The following is a 24,458-nucleotide window of genomic DNA, read 5'->3' on the forward strand; positions in this document are numbered from 1 at the left end:
GAGCAACGGGGCTCTCCCTGCCCTAGTTACCAACCCCCAGGATGACAGGGAACCCTGCTCAACCCCCCCATTGCGCACCAGGAAAAAACGGTTAGCAGCAGCAACTTCAACCAGCCCCCCTGAAAAGAATGTGGACACAGCCAGCTCCGGAGGGGAGGGGTAATAGGGGGCCGAAAGACCCAATGTGACCGAAATTTAGAGGGGCTGGGTGGGAAGGGATGGGAACCTGGGGGTCCGACCATCCCAGGAAGGGGCCCACGTCCACCCTAAAAGGCCACCAGGTAAAAGGGGGGACACTACTTATGAGGCTATGGAACCAGGTGGGCACCGCTCCTAGCAGACCACCGCAGCATTAGAATGGGGGTGCTGCGGGCCAAGAGGCACGCTGTGATTCAGGCCAGGACCAGGTCGTATGTGCCCTCGCGAGATGTTTAACTCGCAGGCCAGCCCCCGTCCAGTGGGGCTATGTTGCGGCCGACCTAGCGCGGAGCTAAAGGCCTGCGCGCGCGCTGCCCAGACTGGGAAGACCATAAGGATCTAGAATATCCAGTCCGTCGCCCAGTCATGCAGTTGATTGTAGTTCTCACAGGAACAGAAAAAAATAGAAAAAAAGAACTTACCGTAAAATTCTTTTCTCCGAGTCCTCTGACAGTCGCCGCCCACTCATACAGTCTTCACTACTGGGTATTGGTCTTATCCACAGGAGTAAGCTAGGCAGAAGATTTTGTTAGAAACATTCACAAAACCCTTTGCATAGACTCACCTATAGGGGGCTGTCCATCTGGTCCAATATCCCCCTGCTAGCAGCATTCCCAGTTCAGTTTGGTAGCAAGCAGTAGATAGTCCATGAACCCCAATTAGAGGGGCGGGGGCGGCGACTGTCAGAGGACTCAGAGAAAAGAATTTTACGGTAAGTGCTTACAAAAATTCTATTTTCTCTTACGTCCTCTGACAGTCGCTGCCCACTCATACAGTCTTCACTACTGGGATGTCCCAAAGCAGTGTAGATGTGAGGGTGGGAAACGTAACCGTCTCAAAAGGCAACGCAGCACCCAGGTCAGAGAAAAGAACCTTCTCTGAACCAGAAAAGCCAAACACTGGGCAACAGGAAAGCTCAACAGGAGCGAACAAACCCAGGAAAGCAAAATAACCAAGGGGGGAAAAAACCCCAACAGGAGGGGACAGGGTAAAACGCCATGTCTCCCCTAAGGCACTGCCGCACTCAGAACTTTGCGGCCAAAGGAGGCATCTGCCGAAGCCAAAACATCAAGTTTGTAAAATTTTGTAAAGGTGGGCATGGACGACCAGGTCCCCGCTTTGCTCACGTGGGACACAGACGCCTGATGGCGAAAGGCCCAAGACGCACTCACCGCTGTAGTAGAGTGCGCCGTGACAGGGAAGGGCGGAACCCGTTCCTTAAGCGAATAAACCTGGACAATCGTCTGTCTGATCCATTTAGAAATGGTTGCCGCAGACGCAGCCATACCCTTCCGAGGTCCCTCAGGAAGGACAAAAAGAGAATCCGACTTTCTGAAGGATTCAGTAGACGACAGGTAAACCCTGATCGCCCTAACTCAGCATCGCTAAATCATCTTTGCAGATGGCATTCATTTCCTGTTATGGTCCATGCCTTGCAGTCCCATAAAAAAAAAAATACTGGAGGTGCTGACTTAATATAGTGACACATACCTCCGGATCCAGCGCAGTCCCCACCCGAGCCGATTCTTCAATTGACTTCGGGTCCAACCGCAGGCATCTTAGCGAAGTGAAGCATTGTGGCTTCACAGGCAGCTCAACTGCACATGCAAGAGCCGCTTTGTGAATGGTCCCAGTCTTCCAGGATCACTAATGTGTCCTAATAGACTGCGGGCGAAGGGGGGAGGCCAACTCTTGCTCTTGCTAGGATCGCCGTGGCAATCCAACTGAACGTGAGGGAGCAAAACCAGGTGCCTGCTCCCACCCGGAGGTAGAAGAGCAGAACTTTCCCTTTTGGGGTCTGTAGTCTGACAGCTTCTTCCAACCAGGTTTCTGTGGATCCCTAGGGTTCCTCTGGTAAGGGTTCTTTGAGCAGTGAGTAAATTTTTACCTCTCACATAAACCACTGACACCAATGAGATTTCTAGCTATCAGTGAGGGGGGATTGTTCCCACTGACCACAAATGTAAGCAGCATTTTTCCCAGTGACCAACAGACGAATGTATCGTGAGTTGTAAATATAGTACTTTTTAGCAGAGGTTCCCTAAGACCAGAAATTTTTACAGAGGATTGTCCTGTGTTGTAAAGGTTGACAAAGGCTAACGTAGACTGTCATATTAGAATAGGAAAATTAAATATTATCTACACTTTTATTTTCTGCATTAGAGAAAAAAAAAAAAAAAAAAAGGGAGTGGGAGTATTTGACTGTGATTTATCTGCATTATATGTGTTGGATATTGTTGCCAAGAAACAAGGGTAGTACCTTATAAAAAGGTAAACATAGAACTTAGTCATTTTTAAAGTGGCACAATAATTTAACTGATGAGAAACTCAGGAGAAAAAAATCCTCAGCAGTAAGAAATGCTATGAGAAGCAGGACTGTCTGGATTCCAGAATTCCCTCCACATATTAAACGTCACCACTTGGATAATTGTTATCATATGCCCATGTAGAACCAAAGGTAACCTGTAAGAACACTAGATCCTGAAAATATGTAGTGGAGTATTGCTAGCACAAAAAAAAAAAATCCACACACCTAAGACTACCAACGTCCGTCCCCTGTCATTTATAGCAGTGAGAGTGATCGTCACAGAGAAATAAATCAAGGGAGACACCTAATGTACGAGAGCTGCTAAAAAATAATAAATCTAAACTGCTCTTTGGTATAGAATATTGCAGTCAAAATCCCAAAGGCCCAAAACTCCTCAGGAATTGGAGTACATAGATACAACACCCAGAATGTACAATTCAAGTTTAACAGCCTGAATTACTTCTCAAATTCAGTTCTTTATTTAGACTTCTTGGGAATGATGAAAGGTTACACAGTCTATTTTTGAAGACAAATCCACACTGTGCACACTTATTCCAGTTTCTGCGGAAATAGTGCTTTTATGGTTTCTAGTTGTATACTCCTGTGTTACCCATTCCCACCCCTCATGCCCAGTCAGTTCCTGGAACTACTACGGTATATTTAGAAAGGTTCTAAAGTCAAGACGTTTCCCCTAATGCATTCTCTGCATCAAAGCGCTATTCAACCCAAAAACAAAAATGTAATTTATTGCAGTTTAGCAATCAGATGTGGTGGCTGCATTCGTTTTTTATTTTTTACCGGGTGATCTGGCTGGTAACACCTCCTGTATTAGAGTGTCCCTACTCTGGATGACAGAGGATAGGACAGCAGCATTGTCAATTTGGGAGGAAGGGGAGTGTTGGTGGTACTAGCAGATTTAGATGCACTAACAAATCAAAGCCAAACTCCAGCTAACCGTTTACAAGCAGCAACAATTTTTATTTATTTAGTTTTTTAGGGGAGAAAAGGTTTTTACATAAAAAAATGTAATGTTATCATTATAAGCACCTCCGTCATTGGTAAATGGGTTATCTCAGCCATTTAACTACTACATTGTCAGGAGAGCTTGTGGTTTCAAAAACAGACTTAGGCCCCTTTCACACTTGTGAGTTGTGAGACTTTTCATGCGATTTGGGACTGCAAAATCGCATGACAAGTCGTTCTCCATTATTTCCAATGAGCCCCATTCATATTTGTGCGACTTGAAGTCTGACCGACTTCAAAGTAGTCCCTGCATTACTTTTGGCACGATTTTGATGCGTTTAGAGGAAAATACATTATATGCCCAGTCAAACTCGCATCAAAATCGTGGCAAAATCATGCGACTTTGAAGTCGCACAAGTGTGAAAGGGGCCTTACTGGCCAGAATCAGGTGAAAATGAGAGATGGAAAGCGTAAAAAAGAAAACAAATGCAGCCACCACATCTAAGAAATGGTAAGCTGCAAACGCATACCTGACTCCCCCAGCGCTCCAATACTGTCCTGACTGCAACACTACACTTCCCACTTCTTGGTCTCACAGGAGACACCAAGAGCAGTGAGAGCCATAGGCTGTCAGTCAAACTCCTTTGAGGAGGGAGCAGGGGGCACAGCTTGCCAGCACCATGTGTGTCTATAGATACACACAGACCAGCTCAGCAGTGTGTGCACAGAGATACTCCTTTATCACTTGGCTTGCTAAGGAGGCACCCAAAGGAGTGAGGAGTAGAAAGCACAGGTAGGAGACTGTCAAAGAGTAGGTAAGGGATTGCACAAAGCAGGTAAGTATAGCAATCTTTGTTTTCACACACACAAAAAAAAAATGCTTCAATATCTCTTTAACCCCTTCCGTACCGCGTCATGTAAAATGACGTCGGCACAAATCCTCTCTCGATCCGGGCGGACGTCATATGACGGCGCCGGATCTCCCCGCTACTGCGCGCCCCCGGGGGCGCGCAGCGCGGCGATCGGGGGTGAGGCTCGTCCCTCGGACTGAGCCCAGCCCCGATCAAGGTAAACAGCCAATGAAATTGGCTGTTTACCACGTGATCGGCTGTGTCAATCACAGCCGATCACATGAGCGGCTCCAGCGCGAGCCGCTCGTTCCTTCCTTAATCGCGCGCAGCGCGGCGATCGGGGACGAGGCTCGTCCCTCGGACAGAGCCCATCCCCGATCTAGGTAAAGAGCCAATGAAATTGGCTCTTTACCACGTGACCGGCTGTGTCCAATCACAGCCGGTCACAAATGTCATCAGAGAACACAGTAACTAGCTGTCACCGTGTTCTCCTCACACACTGATCCTGTGTGAGGAGGAGATTGTGGTAACAGATAGTTACCAAGCACAGTGCACCCCAAACACACTGATTGCCCCCCCCAATAAAGAGCACCTGTCACCAGCCCATCAGGTACTCTGATGACAGGTACTCGGGTACTCTGATGGGCTGATGACAGGTACTCGGGTACTCTGATGACAGGTACTCGGGTACTCTGATGACAGGTACTCGGGTACTCTGATGACAGGTACTCGGGTACTCTGATGACAGGTACTCGGGTACTCTGATGACAGGTACTCGGGTACTCTGATGACAGGTACTCGGGTACTCTGATGACAGGTACTCGGGTACTCTGATGACAGGTACTCGGGTACTCTGATGACAGGTACTCGGGTACTCTGATGACAGGTACTCGGGTACTCTGATGACAGGTACTCGGGTACTCTGATGACAGGTACTCGGGTACTCTGATGACAGGTACTCGGGTACTCTGATGACAGGTACTCGGGTACTCTGATGACAGGTACTCGGGTACTCTGATGACAGGTACTCGGGTACGCTGATGACAGGTACTCGGGTACTCTGATGACAGGTACTCGGGTACTCTGATGACAGGTACTCGGGTACTCTGATGACAGGTACTCGGGTACTCTGATGACAGGTACTCGGGTACTCTGATGACAGGTACTCGGGTACTCTGATGACAGGTACTCGGGTACTCTGATGACAGGTACTCGGGTACTCTGATGACAGGTACTCGGGTACTCTGATGACAGGTACTCGGGTACTCTGATGACAGGTACTCGGGTACTCTGATGACAGGTACTCGGGTACTCTGATGACAGGTACTCGGGTACTTTGAGTACCCGTCACCGGAGTACCCGAGTACCCGTCATCGGAGTACCCGAGTACCTGTCACCTACCCATCAGAGTACCCAAGTACCTGTCACCTACCCAACAGAGTACCCGAGTACCTTCCACCTGCTCATCAGAGTACCTGACACCTGAAGTACCCGAGTACTTGCCACCTGCTCATCATTACCCATCACTACTCATCAGTACCCATCAGTACCTATCACCTATTAGTATCAGTACTGATCATCCGTACCCATCATCAGTACAGTATCAGTATCACCTATCAGTATCAGTACTACTCATCAGTACCTATCACCTGCCCATAAGAGTACCCGAGTACCTGTCACCTGCCTATCGGAGTACTCGAGTACCTGCCACTTGCTCATCAGTACCAGAGTACCTGTCACCTGCCCAGCAAAGTACCCGAGTACCTGTCACCCTTCATACAGCCACCATGTCCAAGTCCAAAAAGGTTTATATACGTCGTTCGTTTAAACCTAAGTACCGGTGTTATGGCAGCAGATAGCTGCCATAACCCTGGTATTTTTTTAAACGGTGGACGGTTGGCTTTCCGATAAGGGTGGTCCCAGCGGCGGATTCGCCGCGGGATCACCCTTCCCGGGTGGCGGAAGAGGTGCCCCCCCCCCCTCCCGCTGCATTCTGGTCCTTTTCCCCGCTTACCGGACCCGCCGGCAGCGGGGAAAACGATCCGGTCCCAGATCCTCACAGACAGGATGTCGAGTGAGGGCAAGCTTGCCCTCACTCGACTCTATGGTCTTGGAGGACCGGAGCTACGGCAAACGTCGTTGCCTAGCAACCAGTTTAAAGGTCCCTTTTTTTTTTTTCATTTTATTTAATTTTTTTTTAATTTTTTTTTTTAATTTTTTCTATCTTTTAGTGTACTTGTGAGATCTGAGGACTTTTTGACCCCAGATCTCACAAAAAAGAGGTCCTGTCGTGCCTTTCTCTATTACAAGTAATGTTTACATTTCTTGTAATAGAAATAAAAATGATCAATTTTTTTTTTTTTAAAAAAAACAGTGTAAAAATAAAAAATAATAAATAAAATAAATAGTAAAAAAAAAAAAAAAAAAAAAAAAAAAAAATTAAATCGCCCTGTCCCCGCGAGCTCGCGCGCAGGAGCGAACGCATACGGAAACCCAGCCCCCATATGTAAACAGTGTTCAAACTACACATGTGAGGTATCGTCGCGATCGTTAGAGCAAGAGCAATAATTTGAGCCCTAGACCTCCTCTGTAACTCTAAGATAGCAACCTGTAGAAATTTTTAAAATGTCGCCTATGGGGATTTTTAAGTACCAAAGTTTGTCACCATTCTGTGAGCGTGCGCAATTTTGAAGCATGACATGTTGGGTATCTATTTACTCGGCGTAACATTATCTTTCACATTATGGAAAACAATTGGGCTAACTTTACTGGTTTCTTATTTTTTAATTAAAAAAAGTGATTTTTTTCCCAAAAAATTGCGTTTGGAAGACCGCTGCGCAAATAAGGTGTGATAAAAAATATTGCAATAATCTCCATTTTATTCTCTAGGGTCTCTGCTAAAAAAAAAATATATAATGTTTTGGGGTTCTAAGTAGTTTTCTAGCAAAAACAACTGATTTTAGCTTGTAAACACCAAATGTCAAAAAAATGGATTTTTGTAAGAACTTACCGTAAAATCCTTTTCTCTTAAGCTCATTGACAGACGTAGTCTTCTTGATTCTCAAGAGCTGGGTTATGTTGTCTCCGCAGGAGTAGGACTAGGCAGAATGACAAAACGTTCTGGCTCCACCTTAGGGGCAGTCCCTGAGGGTATATCCTCCCTCTGCTACAGGGAATCAGTTCTGTTTAAAGCAGTACAGAGAATTTAACCCAACCCAACTCAATGATAGAGGGGCGGGTACTACGTCTGTCAATGAGCTTAAGAGAAAAGGATTTTACGGTAAGTTCTTACAAAAATCCATTTTTCTCTATCGCTCATTGACAGACGTAGCCTTCTTGATTCTCAAGAGCTGGGACATCCAGAAGCAGTGCCACAAATGAGGGGTGGGATTGACAAAATCAAATCCAATCTAGAAGGCCCAACCGGTGCCAAACTAGAAGTTTTAAAGGCTCATTATAAACAAAGAATGAGACTAAAGAAAAATTTTCCAACGGAAAAAAACCCTCGAGGTAGACCACTGGTCTCCTCAAATTGCGGCCTGCAAAACCTTGCGGCCAAATGAGGCATCAGACGATGCCATTACATCAACTTTATAATGTTTAGAAAAGGTATGCACCGACGACCAGGTAGCCGCCTTGCACACCTGGACCACTGACGCCTGATGGCGAAAGGCCCAAGACGCACTAAGTGCCCGAGTGGAGTGCGCCTTAACAGGGAACGGGGGCTCCCGACCCTTAATAGAATAAGCCTGCACTACCGTCTGTCTGATCCATCTGGAAATGGTCGCGGCAGATGCAGGCAACCCCTTTTTGGGTCCATCTGGGATCACAAAAAGTGAATCCGTCTTGCGAAACGAGTCTGTCGTTTTCAAGTATACCCTGATCGCCCGGACCACATCCAAGGAGTGTAAAGCAAACTCCCGAGGATGACTGGGCTTAGGACACAGGGAAGGTAATACAATTTCTTCATTCAGATGAAATTCTGAAACCACTTTTGGTAGGAAGGATGGATTCGGACGAAGAACCACCTTATCTCTATGAACCACCAGATATTGTGAACGACAAGATAATGCGGCCAGTTCTGACACCCTGCGTGCAGAAGTAATAGCCACCAAGAAGGCCACCTTCTGGGACAACGTGGGTAGAGGAATCTCCCTAATATCTTCAAAGGGAGGTTTCTGAAGAACCGACAACACTAAATTAAGATCCCAGGGGGGTAACGGCGCGTGCACTGGCGGAGCCAGATGTCGCACCCCCTGGATGAAATTCCGCACCAAGGAATGAGTAGCCAAAGGCTTCTGAAAGAAGATGGCTAATGCTGAGACCTGACCCTTGATAGTACTCAAGGCCAGTTTCTGCTCAACCCCTTGTTGCAGAAAAGCCAATATTCGACTAATCGAATAAGACCGAGGACGGAACCCCAAAGGTTCACACCATGCAATGTAGGACTTCCATGTGCGATGATAAATCTTTCTGGAAGTCGCTTTCCTTGCTTCAACTAGAGTAGGAATAACTGAAGCTGACAAACCTTTGTCCTTCAGCACCTGGGTCTCAATAGCCAGGCCGTTAAAGCCAGCGATCGTAAAGCAGGATGGAAGATCGGTCCCTGAGACAGTAGATCCTCCCTGAGAGGAAGTCTCCACGGGACGTCCGCCACCAGTCTGACCATGTCGGCGTACCAAGCTCGACGAGGCCAGTCCGGAGCTACCAGGATTACTGGGATTCCTTCCTCCTCTATTCTGCGAAGAAGTCTTGGCAGTAACGCGAGAGGAGGGAAGGCATATATTAGCTGGTATTGCCCCCACGGGGCGATCAGTGCGTCTGCGGTTTCTGCTAGAGGATCGCGGGAGCGAGCCACGAATCTCTGAACTTTCCTGTTGAATCGTGATGCCAACAGATCCACATCCGGGGTGCCCCACCGTAGGCACAACTGGTGGAAAACGTCTGGATGGAGGGACCATTCCCCCTGATCCAGGGTCTGACGGCTGAGATAATCTGCCTGCCAATTCTCCACCCCCGGAATGAACACCGCAGAGATTGCTGGAACAAATCGTTCCGCCCAGCGAAGAATGCAAGCCACTTCTTTGGCCGCTCGGACACTCTTGGTGCCCCCCTGGTGATTGACATAAGCCACGGCCGTGGCATTGTCCGACTGGATCCGAACCGAGCTGCCCTGGAGCTGCTCGGTCCAGTGAATCAGACAAAGTCTGATCGCTCTCAGTTCCAATACATTTATCGGTAACCTGGATTCTTCCGGGGACCAAAGTCCCTGGACAGATAACTGACCGAGAATTCCTCCCCATCCGGATAGACTGGCATCCGTGGTCACTGTCGTCCAATATATTGGCAGAAATGACTTTCCCTGGCTGAGCATCGGAGACCGAAGCCACCATACCAGAGACTCTCTGGTCTGTTTGCTCAATCGGATCTGATTGTCCAGGGATTCCGGATTCCGATTCCATCTGAGAAGAATCTCTTGCTGAAGAATTCGGGTATGGGACTGGGCAAATGGGACTGCTTCGAATGAAGCCACCATCAACCCCAGAACCCTCATGCAAGTCCGAAGGGAAGACCAGCTGTTGGACAGTAACAACTGGACTGCAGATTGAATCTTTCGGAGTTTCCCTACCGGAAGAAAAACTCTTGTCCTGACTGTGTCTAGAATTAGACCCAGATATTCGAGCCTCTGGGTGGGAACCAGAAAGGACTTTTGCTGGTTCACCAGCCACCCGAATTCCTGTAAAGAAATCATAGTAATTTCTATGTTTTGTAGCAAGGTCTGAGGAGACTCTGCATGAAGCAGAAGATCGTCTAGGTAACCTAGAATCAATATACCTCTTTGGCGCAGAAGTGCCAACATTGGGGCCAACACCTTTGTGAAGACCCGCGGAGCCGTGGCGAGACCGAAAGGTAACGCCACAAACTGATAGTGGTTCTCCTCTACGGAAAAGCGTAGAAAACGCTGATGTCCTGCGAAAATGGGAATGTGAAGATAGGCGTCCTTGATGTCTATGGACGCTAGGACATCCCCTGGATGCAGGAAGGCTGCTACCGTGCGAATGGACTCCATTCTGAATCTTCTTATGTTGACGAAAGAATTGAGTGCTCTTAAGTCCAGAATTGGACGCACTTTGCCCTCTTTCCTGGGTATTGTAAACAGGTTTGAATAAAACCCTTGAAACCGTTCTGTCCAAGGAACGTGGACTACCACTCCTTGTTGTAGTAAATCTGTGACTGCTCTCCGCAGATCTTCTAAACGATCTGCGGATAGTCGGATATTGGAAGGGAAGAATCGCGCCGGTGGGAGAGATCGAAACTCGATCTTGTACCCTGACCTTATGACTTCGCAAACCCATTTGTCCGGGATTCTGGAAAGCCATGGATCCGGGAACCCGCGAAGACGTCCCCCCACCCCAGTTATGGGTGGGGGCGCACCTTCAGGCTTTGGATGGTTTATCTTCAGGTCTGGAGGGGGCGGACTTTTGCTTGCCCGACCAACGACCCCTGACGCCTCCTGCAGGAGCTTTGGAGGACTTAGTTTTTTCACCCGCTGGACGAAAAAAACCTCTTGTGAGCAGAAAAAGAAGGCCCTCGTCTTTGACAAGTTCCTCTACCTTTAAAATTTTGCGGTAAAAAGGTGCTTTTTCCACCGGTGAGATCCTTAATGATCTCATCTAAGTTGGCTCCAAATAGACGCTCTCCTGAAAAGGGGATATTAGCCAATGCTTTTTTGGAACCTTGGTCGGCTAACCAACCTTTTAGCCACAGTGTACGCCTGAGAACCACTGCTGAGACTGATGCTCGCGCCATTAATGGAGTGGCGTCTAACGCCGTATCACATACAAACTGTAACCCCTGTATCATTTGTTCCAACAAATCTGATACCGCCTGAGGGACTTCTTCTAAGTCCCGGCGTAACCACTTGGTCCATTCAGTTACAGCCTGCGAAACCAGACCAATAGCAATTATTGGTCTGAAAGCTGATCCAATCAAGGAAAACATGGTGCGAGACATAGCTTCTATCTTGCGATCTACTGGATCTTTAAAAGACGGAGCGTCTTCTAAAGGAATAACCGTGGCTTTATTCAATCTAGCATTAGGTGAATCCACCACAGGTGGTTCTGTCCATTTCTTGATAAGGGTTTCCTCAAACGGATAACGCCTGTCAATGCGTTTAGAAATATTAAAAGTGCGTTTTGGCAGACGCCATTCTTCTTCGATTGGATTGCCAAAACATTTGGGCAATGGAAAAACCTTCGCCACTTTGATGCGCTTTTTAGTCCCAAAAGGGATCTCAGTTTCAGCTATTTCTGATGGAATACCCTGTAACCTTAAAGTCTCTTGAACAGATACAATGAGTGCGTTAACCAACGCTTCCTCTCGGGCTATGGCGGATGCCGAAACATCCTCACTGTCTGAAGAGACAGGACCCGAGACACCAATACCAGATGAAGTACCTACAACTGCAGAAATAGGCTCAGAATCTGAATCCGAGGTTTCAGATAATAAGGGGTTAGGCGGGGGTCGCTTTCTTGCGCCCTGTCCCTGACAAGCCACTTCCACCCGGGACACAAAAGTTTCCATAATAGCTGACAAAGATTCAATTGTCAATGGGGTGCTGGAGGATCCCGCAGACCCCTCGAGGGGATCCGGAGGAGATACATGAGTGGCAGGGTCCATGTTAATACAGGACACCTTTGCCAGCAAAACAAAAAAACTTTTTCTTTTTTTTTTTTTTTTTGTGTGTCTCCCCCTAGCGCAATAGCGCCCCTCAGAGTACCTGCTTCTCGATCCCAGAGAGAGAGAGAGGGACCCCCAAGGCTCACCAACCGATGCAGTGCAGTTTCCAACAAACTGCAGTCAGCGTCTGTCTTACACAGACTGGAAGGAGCTGTTTGCTTTTTCCCGGGCAGAAGGCGTGGCTCCGCCCCTTGTGTACGCCTTCCGGCGTTCCCAGCCCTCCACGAGGTAGCTGGGCTCACAAAACATGGCCGCCCCCATAGAAGAGACATAAGACTCCAAAAACATGGCGGCCGGCGTGACCTGAGGACATACATGCATTCGGTCTACGGCAAAATGGCGGCGGACCGCCGATATCGTCTTCCCAGCACATCCACCTGCACTCTGCTAAGAGGTGACATATGGATCTACAGAGATACACTGCACATAAGGTAGGATTATACCTCCTATGTCTGCTGTAATGTTACAGTCTGCTGGGTAGAGTGTTAGCTCTTGAACCAAGTCCACTTCCCACAAACACATGCTGTATTACAAGGGGGACTTGTAAGTATCAGATATATACTGACCATATATGGAGGGGCCCATAATATATACTGCCTCATAATGAGGAAAAAAGGGAACGTTTACTCACCATACCGAACCGACAGGCACCCTCTCTTCACAATACCCTCTCCACCGGGGTGGGGGTTTGTGGACGCCTCGACTCTCTGGTACCTGGCGTCCAAGCGAGACTTTTAACTCGCAAAGTCAGTCCCTTTACTGGGACTCCGTCGCAGCCGACCCAGCGCACTGGTCTGCACGCGCTCGTAGGCAGAAACCGGGGTGACCACTGGATCTCAACATCCAGCCCGTCGCCCGGCCCCGCATACTTACTTGAATGTGTCGCGGCCGACCAAGCGCAATGCCATGGTCTGCGCGCGCTCGTAGGCCGGCTGGGGTGACCACAAGTGTCGCCCAGTCCGGCATTTTTGCTTGAAGATCTCACAGGAAAAAAACACTGGAGAAAACTACCTAAAAAATGTCTTTCTTAAAGAAAAAAAGTCTTGCCAGGACCAAAAGATCCCAGCAAGGAACTTAGGTCCTTACTCCTGACTAGACAGAAAAAAACTGATTCCCTGTAGCAGAGAGAGGGAGGATATACCCTCAGGGACTGCCCCTAAGGTGGAGCCAGAACGTTTTGTCATTCTGCCTAGTCCTACTCCTGCGGAGACAACATAACCCAGCTCTTGAGAATCAAGAAGACTACGTCTGTCAATGAGCGATAGAGAAATAGGCCTAGGCAAGTGGCTAGGATGCATGATGATGCTCCTTGGATGTTTAGGCCCCTCTATATGGCTAGGCTGTGAAAAAGTCTCACACATGTGGTATTGCCATACTCAGGAGGAGTGGCAGAATGTATTTTGGGGTGTCATTTTTGCTATGTACATGCTATGTGTTAGGAATATTCTATAAATTTACAACTTTGTGTAAAAAAAAAAAGTTTTTTTGGAAAATGTGGGAAAAAAATACTTGTGGAAAAAAATGACATGTTCAAAGGACCCATAATGCCTCATAGAATATACGTTGGAGTGTTTGCTTTCCAAAATGGGGTCATTTTGTGGACTTTTTTATTGTATTGGTGCTCTAGGGCCTTGAAAAGTGTGATAGGTAGTAAGAAAGTTTTATGTGTATTTATGCTCCTAAAACGCCTTATGGTGCTACTTTGACGTGGAGTCTCTTTTTGTGGCCAGGCTGTGTAAAAGTCTCACACATGTGGTATCACCATACTCAGAAGGAGTAGCAGAATGAATTTTGGGGTGTCATTTTTGCTGTGTACATGCTGTGTTAGAAATAGCTTATAAATTGACAACGTTTTGGGAAAAAAAAAGAAAAAAAAATGTTTTCTTCATTTTCCCAAGAATTGTGGGAAAAAATTATAACTTCAAAAAACTCACCATGCCTCTTACTAAATACCTTGGACTGTCTACTTTACAAAAAGGGGTCATTTGGTGGGTATTTGTACTGTCCTGACATTTCAGGGCCTCAAGAAAGGAGATAGGCCATCAGTACATCTGGTGTGATCAATTTTCAGTAATTGGTACCATAGCTTCTAGACTCAATAACTTTCACACAGACTAAATAATATACACTAATTTGGGTTAATTTTACCAGAGATATGTAGCAGTATAAATTTTGGCCAAATGTATGAAGAAAAATTAATTTTTTTGCAAAATTTTATAATAGAAACTAAAAAAAAGTGTTTTTTTTGCAAAATTTTTGCTCTTTTTTTGCTTATATCACGCAAAAAAAAAAAAACCCCAGTTGTGATCAAATACCACCAAAAGAAAGCTCTATTTGTGTGAAAAAAATGATAAAAATTTTGTTTGGTTACAGTGTAGCATGACTGAGCAATTGTCATTCAAAGTGTGAGAGTGCTGAAAGCTGAAAATTGGTCTGGGCAGGAAGGGGGTCTAACTGCTCTGTATGGAAGCGGTTAAAGTGGAAATAAACTCTCTCAATCAACACTACCTGTTTTAATCCTAATAGTACCAGAATTAGTAAATAGAATATTGTTTATTTAAACTTTTTTTTTTTCTTACATTTCTTCAGTTGCTTCTTGGTTTTTGGCCTAGGCCAAAATAATGTCATGCTTTATATGAGTCTCCATGGGCATTTTTTTTTTCATCTGGAGCAGGTTTGTCAAACTTCAATTCATCCAGGGCTACAGCAATATGGTTGGCCTCAAAGGGCCAGCTGTATCTGCAAGATTATATAAATTGACTCCTTGTGCTTCTGCTGGGAAGAAGTGGGGGCAGAGCTGGGAAGCAGGGTATAGAGGAGGTCTGGAATCAGTTGAATGTTGAGACCAGAGGAGGCGGAAACCAGGGGGTATTGCGGCTGCACAGAGTGCAGGATCTGTAGGAGGATTTCGGTCATCCTCTCTGCTGCTGAGGGGGGGGGGGGGGGATGAGCAGACACGAGCCTTTCCAAAGAGACGCACAGGATCTGTTGGAGGAGTTCTGTCTTCTGCTGCCAACTGCTGAGACAAGGTGGTGGCCAAGATGAGGGGGTGCTGCAGCTGCAGGAGAGGTGCAAGGGCCACATGAAATAGCCTGGAGGGCCGGGCTCAGCCAGCGGGCCTTGTGTTTGACACGCGAGGAAGGGAGAAAGGGCTTTCTCAGCTAAGCACACCCTCCTCCTTCCTGCATGCCTAATCTAAAGGCAAATATATTCCAGGAAATAAATGGGATATTAACCACTTTAATACCGCGCACGGTAATACTACTGCGGCAGAGCGGCACGATACCGCTCAGCCACGTAGTATTAACGTGATGCGCGATCACGGCTCCAGAGCGCGCTCCCGCGCGCCGCGGGTCCCGATCCCGATGTCATTCGGTAGGGAACCGATCAGTCATCAGATACTGACCAATGATTTTTGGTCAGTGTCTGTAGATCGGTCCCCACCAATGGCAATCTGTCCCCTGTCTGTGTAATGTAAACACAGACAGGGGAAGTGATGTCACTGTCCTTCCTGGAGTCCTTTCGGTTCCAGGAGAGAGACAGAGACACAGTAAAAACGTGAGTTCCACCAACACTACACTGACACACCTCACATAGGTACATTTAACCCCTTCATCACCTCTGATCACCCCCTGATCACCCCCAAAACCCCTCACAGTGAACACTATATACAGTGGTATACAGATATTTTACTGATCACTGTATAAGTGTCACTTGTGAGCGTAGTTTGCGCCTGCGTTAGGCCCAAATAGGGTTAGGGTACCCGCCACCTATCCCCTAATAAAGTTTTTACCCCTTGATCAGCCCCAGTTAACCCCTTCACTACCTATTACTCTGTGCACTAAATACAGTATATAGGTAAATACTGATCACTGTATTTAGTGTCACTAGTGACCCTAATTTGCGCTTGCGCTAAGCCCATATAGGGTTAGGGCACCCGCCACCTATTCCCTAATAAACTTTTAACCGCTTGATCTTCCCCAGTTAACCCCTTCACTCCATATAAAACAGTGCACTAATATATACAGTATATCAGATAACTACTGATCACTGTATTTAGTGTCACTGGTGACCCTAATTTGCGCTTGCGCTAGGCCCGAATAGGTTTAGGCCACCCGCCATCTATCCTCTATAAAGGTTTAACCCCTTGATCTCCCCCAGTTTAACCCCTTCACTTCCCTGTCACAGTGTTCACTATATACAGTGATTACCGATCACTGTATTAGCGTCACGGGTGACACAACTTAGGCTAGCTAGTTAGCGTCAGGGTCCCACTACACCACCGTTACTTAGCGTCAGTTAGAGTCAAGTACACTAACACACACACACCACCGTTACTAGTATAGTGTTTGAACAGATCAATATCTGATCTGATCAGAACTATACTAGCGTCCTCATAATTTAGTGTTCCCCAAACGCAGTGTTTGCACAATCAGCACTGATTCCTGCTAGCACCTGCGTTTAGCCCCCCTGCCCAGCCCACCTTACCCAGGCAAGTGTAGTAATAGATTACTGACACTTCCAAAAAACACATCACACAAAACCGCTGCGTTAGCAGAGTCAGGCCTGATCTCTGTTAGCACTAGCAGTTTTTCTTTGTAGCGACCAAATAGTCCTCGACAACCAGGTGCTTTTATTACCTAGTAGTCGCATCACTGTACGAGTAAATTTAGCTACCAAAATGACAAAACGTTCGTTCAGTGATGATGCTATATACAGTATAATGACCATGTCAAGTGAGAGCGATGGGGAAGCCTCACCGGCAGAATCAGGGTCAATATACGAACCAGATGACGGCAGCGGCTCCCTGACAGATAGCTCCGACAGAGGGGTCCCTGCTAGGGTCAGGCGTACCCGACCCCATTCTGGAGTTGTTGACTTGCAAGAACTGGAGGTTTCTGGTATGCAGCAGAGTGCCAGTACTAGTGCCGCTCACACTTCTCGTGAACTGGCAAGCACGAGCGGCCTAGTACACCCTGGACCTTCAACCAGCACTGCAGTATCACCTGGTGACGTGGCGAGTCACCTGAGTGCAGTTGAAGCTGGTGCGGTGGCTAGCACGAGTAGTGGCCCGCAGCCACCGCGTATCCGAAGACAGGCCCGTAGAACCCATAGTGTCCTCCCTGAAGCGCTGGCATATCCTAATTGGCAGCCCACAGATTCCACAGCGCCAGTACTTCCCCCATTCACCGCCCAACCCGGAATCCAAGTGGAAACAGCTGGTTTTAATCCCATAAACTTTTTTGAGCTGTTTTTCACTGAAGATCTTTTCAGCTCTATTGTGGACCAATCAAATTTGTACGCTCAACAATTCATCGCCGCCAACCCAAATTCACCCCTTGCCAGACCATTCGCCTGGAATCCTATTACGATTCAGGAGTTTAAAACCTATCTGGGCCTTTCCTTCAACACGGGCATTACAAGAAAGAATGAATTGCGGTTATATTGGTCCACTGACCCAATTCATCAAATGTACGTGTTCTCTGCTGTTATGTCCAGGGCTCGATACCAACAAATATTTCGGTTCATGCATTTCAACGACAATGAACTCTGTCGTCCTCGGGGAGACCCTGAATATGATCGGCTCCACAAAATTCGGCCCCTCATAGACCACTTCAATCAGCGGTTCGCAGCCTTGTTTACCCCCCAACAAGATGTCTGCGTTGACGAGTCCCTGATTAAGTTTACTGGTCGCCTTGCTATCAAACAGTACCTCCCCAGCAAGCGTGCCAGATACGGGGTCAAGTTGTATAAGCTTTGTGACAGGGCCACAGGCTATACAGTTAATTTCCGTGTCTATGAGGGAAAAGATAGCACTGTGGAGCCCCCCGACTGCCCAGGCTACATAGGGAGCAGCGGCAAGATAGTTTGGGACTTGGTGTCACCCTTATTCGGAAAGGGGTACCACTTGTACGTGGACAATTTCTATTCAAGCGTGCCACTTTTTAGACACCTCTATCAATTGCAAATTGGCGCTTGTGGCACCGTGCGATCTAATCGCCGGGGCTTCCCCCAACGGCTAGTGAATGCCCCACTGAGCTCGGGGGAGAGAGCCTGCTTGAGGTGCGAGGAATTGCTTGCAGTGAAGTGGAGGGACAAACAAAACGTTTACGTGCTGTCCTCCATTCACCCAGACACGGCAGTCCAAATTACTACGGTCACCGGTGTTGTTGTTGAGAAACCCCTCTGTGTCCACGACTATAACCGTAAAATGGGAGGGGTGGACTTCAACGACCAGATGATGGGACCGTACTTAATTGCCCGTAAGGCCAGACGCTGGTACAAAAAAGTGTCTGTATACCTATTTCAATTGGCTGTTTACAACGCTTTTGTCTTATACAAAGCGTCTGCTGGAACATTATCCTTCTTTCAATTCCAAGAAGAGATAATCAGAGCCCTTCTGTATTCAGCTGGTGCTCCTGCCCAACTTCCCCAACCAGATGCAGTGAGGCGGCTGCATGACAGGCATTTTCCGCAATACCTCCCGAGTACCGATACCAAACGATACCCCCAAAAAAGATGCCGTGTCTGCAGCAAGCGCGGATTTAGGCGTGACACCCGGAATTATTGTCCCGACTGTCCTGACCGACCTGGTCTTTGCCACGGTGACTGTTTCCGTCGCTACCACACACTAGTGGATTATTAGCATAGGGTACAGCACGGCACAGTTTAGGGCACATTTACACAGGGTCTCAAAAGATGTTCGATGGCTATCGTCATTTTGAGAGACCCGAACCTGGAACCTGGAACTCGACGTTTGAAGAAAAAAAAAAAATACATAAAAGCCAAAAATAGTTGTCGTCTCAGTCATTTTTTATGTTCTTCTACACTTCCTATGTACTTTTAATGTACTTTGTTTGTTTTTCATTCTTTTGTGACCTGTTTCTCTTGCAGGTACTCGTCGGCTACCACGCATTGATTTCATATATTCTGACACAAACAGTGTTTGCGCTCAGCATACATGGATACCTTTGCTGATAGCAGCTGTGGTGATTTTCTGATTTCAGCACTGCAGTTAAAATCCTATTTTGGTATACGTGGATAGCGCCGTGTATACCCATCATTAAATTCAGTGGGTGGTTGTTTGGGCGGTTAATGATGAGAATCCAAAAACTTTTGTTGTGTCAGTCATTTTATATGTCCTACTCTTCCTAATGTACTTTTTTTTAATGTACTTTGTTTGTTTTTTCATTCTTTTGTGACCTGTTTCTCTTGCAGGTACTCGTCGGCTACCATGCATTGATTTTATATATTCTGACACAAACAGCGCTTGCGCTCAGCATATATGGATACCTTTGCTGATAGCAGCTGTGGTGATTTTCTGATTTCAGCACTGCAGTTAAAATCCTATTTTGGTATACGTGGATAGTGTCGTGTATACCCATCATTAAATTCAGTGGGTGGTTGTTTGGGCGGTTAATGATTAGTAATACTACGCATTATTCCTGTGCTGATTTCTGATAGGTTCTCTTTTTTTTCGTTCAGCCCACAGGCTGCATGAAAAAAAAAAAACCTATATGCCAAACAAAGACCAGCAATGTACTGGTACGTTGCTGGACTTTTGAGTGGTTATACCAGGATGATGCCTGCAGATTTAGGCATCATCTTGGTATCGTTTTTTACAGCAAGCGGTCGGCTTACATGTAAAAGCAATCCTAGCGGATAATTGGCCGCTAGACTGCTTTTACATGCAGTGGGAGGGGACTCCCCCCCCCCCCCTCCTGCCGCCTTCCGCTGCCTTCCACGGTTTTTCTCGGGCTCTCCTGTCCCACCGGTTAACCCGAGAGTGCAGCCGGTGGTTCAATTATCTAACCATAGAGCTGATTGGAGATGAGAATGGCTCCAATCATCTCTATGGCCTAAGATGCCGGAGGCTACGAGCATTTCATGACTTCTGTTTCGCCAGAAATAAACAGCGCCATTGGGAAATTGGGAAAGTATTTTATCACACCAATTTTGGTATGGTCAGATGCGTTAAGGTCAGAGGAAAGATCTAGAGTATAAAAGACCCCAATTTTTTTTAAAAAGAGTACCTGTCACTACAGATTGCTATCATAGAGGAAATTTAAATTCACCGTGATAACAATAAAAATGATTAAAGAAAAAAAAAATGAAAGAAAAGGTGTCAAAATAACATAAGAAAGCAAATTAAAAAAAAAAAAAACAAAAAAAAAAAATCAAGCCCCCCTGTCCCCCCGTGCTTGCGCGCAAATGCGCGCACAAGCGTTGGTCTAGTGTCATATGTAAACCGCAATTTCAGCATGCATGTGAGGTATCGCCGTGAACGCCAGGTCGAGGGCAGTAATTGTTGTGGTAGACCTCCTCTGTAAGTCCAAAGTGGTAACCTGTAAAGACTTTTAAAGGCTTTTAAAACCGTACGTAGTTTGTTGCCGCGGCACGGGCGTGCGCAATTTTTAAAGCATGTCATGTTAGGTGTCTATGAACTCGGCATAAGATCATCTTTTAAATTTTACCAAACAATTTGGAATTATATAGTGTATTTCTGCATTAAAAATAAAAAAAGTGTTTTTTTTACGCAAAAATTGCGTTTGGAAAATGTGTGCGCAAATACCGTGTAACAAAAAAAATTGCAACATCCACCATTTTGTTCTGTAGGGCCTCTGCTTTAAAAAAATATATAATGTTTGGGGGTTCAAAGTAATTTTCTTGTGAAAAAAAAATATTTTTTCATGTAAACAAAAACTCACAGAAAAGGCTTGGTTTTCAAGTGGTTAGAAGAGTGGGTGATGTGTTGCTAAAATTGAGCATAAAATGCCAGGACTGTTCAAACACCCCCCAAATTACCCCTTTTTGGAAAGTAGACACCCAAAGCTATTTGCTGAGAGGCATATTGAGTCCATGGAGTATTTTATATTTTGCCCTAAGTTTCAGGAAAATAACAATTTGTTTTTTTTTTTTTGTTTTTTTACACAAAGTTGTCACTAAATAATATATTGCTCACGCATGCCATGGGTATATGTGAAATGACACCCCAAAATACATTCTGCTGCTTCTCCGGAGTACAGGGATACCCCATGTGTGAGACTTTTTGTCAGTCTAGCCGCGTACAGGACCCGGAAAACCACTCCCCACCTTCAGGCTTTCTAAGGGCGTAAATTGTTGATCTCACTCCTTACTACCTATCACACTTTTGAAGGCCATGAAATGCCAAAATGGCACAAACCCCCCCCCCCAAATGACCCCATTTTGCAAAGTAGACACTCCAAGCTATTAGATGAGAGGCATGATGAGTCCATGGAATATTTTATATTTTGCCACAAGTTTCAGGAAAATTATTATTTTTTTTTTTTTTTTTTTTACACAAAAGTTGTCAGTAAATGATATAATGCTCACACATGCCATGGGTATATGTGAAATGACACCCCAAAATACATTCTGCTGCTTCTCCTGAGTACAAGGATACCCCATGTGTGAGACTTTTTTTGCAGTCTAGCCGCGTACAGGACCCGGAAAACCACTCCCCACCTTCAGGCTTTCTAAGGGCGTAAATTGTTGATCTCACTCCTTACTACCTATCACACTTTTGAAGGCCATGAAACGCCAAGATGGCACAAAACCCCCCAAAATGACCCCATTTTGCAAAGTAGACACTCTAATCTATTTGCTGAGAGGCATGGTGAGTATTTTGCATCTCTCATTTTTTTTGGAAAATGAAGAAAAAACAGGAAAATGCATTTTTTTTCCTCTTTTTTCAATTTCCAAAACTTTGTGACAAAAAGTGAGATCTGCAAAACACCCAACATGCCTCTCTGCAAATAGCTTAGGGTGTCTACTTTCCGAAAAGGAGTCATTTGGAGGGGGGTTGTGCTGTCTTGGCATTTCATGGCCTCCGAAACTGTGATAGGTAGTCAGGAGTGAAATCAACAATTTACGCCCTTGGAAAGCCTGAAAGTGGGGGTTGGCTTTCGAGGACCTGTACTCGGCTAGACTGCAAAAAAGTCTCACACATGTGGTATCCCTGTACTCAGGAGAAGCAGCAGAATGTATTTTGGGGTGTCATTTCACATATACCCATGGCATGTGTGAGCAATATATCATTTAGTGACAACTTTGTGTAAAAAAACAAAAAAAAAAAATAATAATATATTTCCCGGAACTTGTGGCAAAATATAAAATATTCCATGGACTCACCATGCCTCTCAGCAAATAGCTTGGGGTGTCTACTTTGCAAAATGGGGTCATTTGGGGGGGTTTTGTGCTATGTTGAAATTTCAGGGCCTCCGAAACTGTGATGGGTAGTCAGGAGTGAAATCAACAATTTACGCCATTAGAAAACCTAAAGATGGAGATTCATTTTCGGGGTCCCGTACACAGCTAGGCTCCCAAAAAGTCTCACACATGGGGTATCCCCATACTGAGGAGAAGCGGCAGAATGTATTTTGGGGTGTCATTCCACATATACCCATGTCATGTGTGAGAAATTTATCTTTTAGTGACAACTTTGTTAAAAAAAAAAAAATTTTTTTTTTTATTCATTTTTCAAACACCTGTGACAAAAAAATTAAATATTCAATGAGCTCAACATGCGTCTCAGAACATTCCTTAGGATGTCTACTTTCCAAAAAGTGGTAATTTGGGGGGGTCTTGTACTGCCCTGCCATTTTAGCACTTCATGAATTGAGATAGGCAGTCAGAAATTAAAGCTGCGTAAAATTTCAGTATTTACACCATAGTTTGTAGACGCTATAACTTTTGCGGAAACCAATAAAAATACGCTCATTGAATTTTTTTTTGTCAAAGACATGTAGCTAAATATATTTTGGCCAAAAAATATGACATAAATTGAGTATATTGGATATTTTTTAAAAGACAAAGTTGAAAATTTCATTTTTTTGCAAAATTTTCGCTCTTTTTTTATTAATATCGCAAAAAATAAAAAGCGCAGAGGTGATCAAATACCACCAAAAGAAAGCTCTGTTTGTGGGAAAAAAAGGACGTAAATTTTGTTTGGGTACCACATTGCATGACCGCACAATTGTCAGTTAAAGTCGCACAGTGCCGAAGCACAAAAAGTGGTCTGGACGTAAGACAGCAAAATCCTCCGGTTGTAAAGTGGTTAAGGCACAAATAAAAAAAAAAAAAAAAAAGAATTATAAAAACAAACATCTGCACTGTGGAGCAGTTTTGTACAGAGCAGCCTCGATCCTCCTGCTTCTCTATTCTCACTGGCTGATTGATAGCAGAGGGAACCAATGGCTTCCGCTGCTGCCTCAGCCAATGAGGAGGGAGAGATCTCAGGGAGCCGAGACACTTGTGCACATCATTGCATCGTGATAGTGCTCGAGTATTTGGGGAGGGGGGGGCTGCTGCCCACAGGTTTTTTTCCTTCTTGCAAGGTAAAAACGTCAGCCTTTAGATCCACTTTATTCATCTTCCCTTACTCAAGACGGCTGCTGGAAATGCTATGCTGGTGTTTTTCAAAGTGATTTATGGGCGAGTTTGCTTTAAATATTAAAAAACGTTTCAGTTTGTGGTGCTCAGATGCAGTTAATTTCCACTTTAAGGGGTGTGAACTTATGTCCCATATTTCTAGACTCTACTTACAAACCTGTACAGGCACCTTTCCTTTTCTCTTGTATAAAACCATGGTAAATAAGCATGTAAGCTGATGTATACAGGATCCTAGATCCAACCTTTTATAGCTCTTAGTCCGTCGGCAGACTCAGTTTTTCTCAGCGGGGGATCGATCCGCCGATCCCCCCACTGAGCAGGTGGATGGCAGCTCCGTCTCTGCGCTGTGTGCGGAGACAAAGCTGTCAGGTCCCCGCTGTTCTCTATGGGGGAATCGGATGAGAATGGACCTCCACTCATAGCCCTTCCACTCCATGGCTACTACTTACATTGCCAGCGCTCCCCTATCAAGTCATCCACTGGATCCCCAAGAAAAGCCCTTTGCATCCCCAGGGACAGAGCTTTTAACAGGCTAAAGACCCTCTACACCATGTTACAAGTGTTTTAGCCTGGCATTAGGTAATTTAGGCACACACTGCTTTATCATAGTAAAAAAGGCACAAAGTACAGCTTCATTTTCAGCAAGCATGGTATAGAAACTATAATGTTCATAATCTGGCTTGAGACAAAAAGGTGGAACTGTCCGGCTGGATTTTCCATGGGAATAAAAAGGAATTTAGCTGAAATAATCCAAGCTATCTGTGATCACCTGCCAGTGCATTCTTTCTCTGAAGAATCCACTAGAATCAGGCTAAAGTCACATTAAATATCCCCTCTAAAAATACAAGTTTATAACGTCTGTGGCAAGAGATGTCTGCATTCTGGTCACAAGTGAAGGGAGGTATGAAAAAAAAAAAAAAAAAAAAAAACACAAGAAAGACAGACCTTCAATTATTTAAGAACCAGACAGGGGCACCACTGCTCTT

The 24,458-nt window shown here is 45.7% G+C and overlaps 2 protein-coding genes across 2 annotated transcripts in view; one reads left to right on the forward strand and one right to left on the reverse strand.

Moving 5' to 3' along the window:
• The window catches only part of LOC309553228 (tubulin alpha chain), a gene marked incomplete at its 3' end in the record, with an annotated part of 186,872 nt that overhangs the window by 79,204 nt on the left and 83,210 nt on the right, over window positions 1-24,458 (forward strand). The gene's annotated exons all lie outside the window — the stretch shown is intronic.
• The window catches only part of NET1 (neuroepithelial cell transforming 1), a 90,557-nt gene that overhangs the window by 16,792 nt on the left and 49,307 nt on the right, over window positions 1-24,458 (reverse strand). The gene's annotated exons all lie outside the window — the stretch shown is intronic.

The sequence above is a fragment of the Pelophylax lessonae genome, assembly GCF_965119305.1.
Source record: "Pelophylax lessonae genome assembly, chromosome: 4".
Classification (NCBI taxonomy): Eukaryota; Metazoa; Chordata; class Amphibia; order Anura; family Ranidae; genus Pelophylax; species Pelophylax lessonae.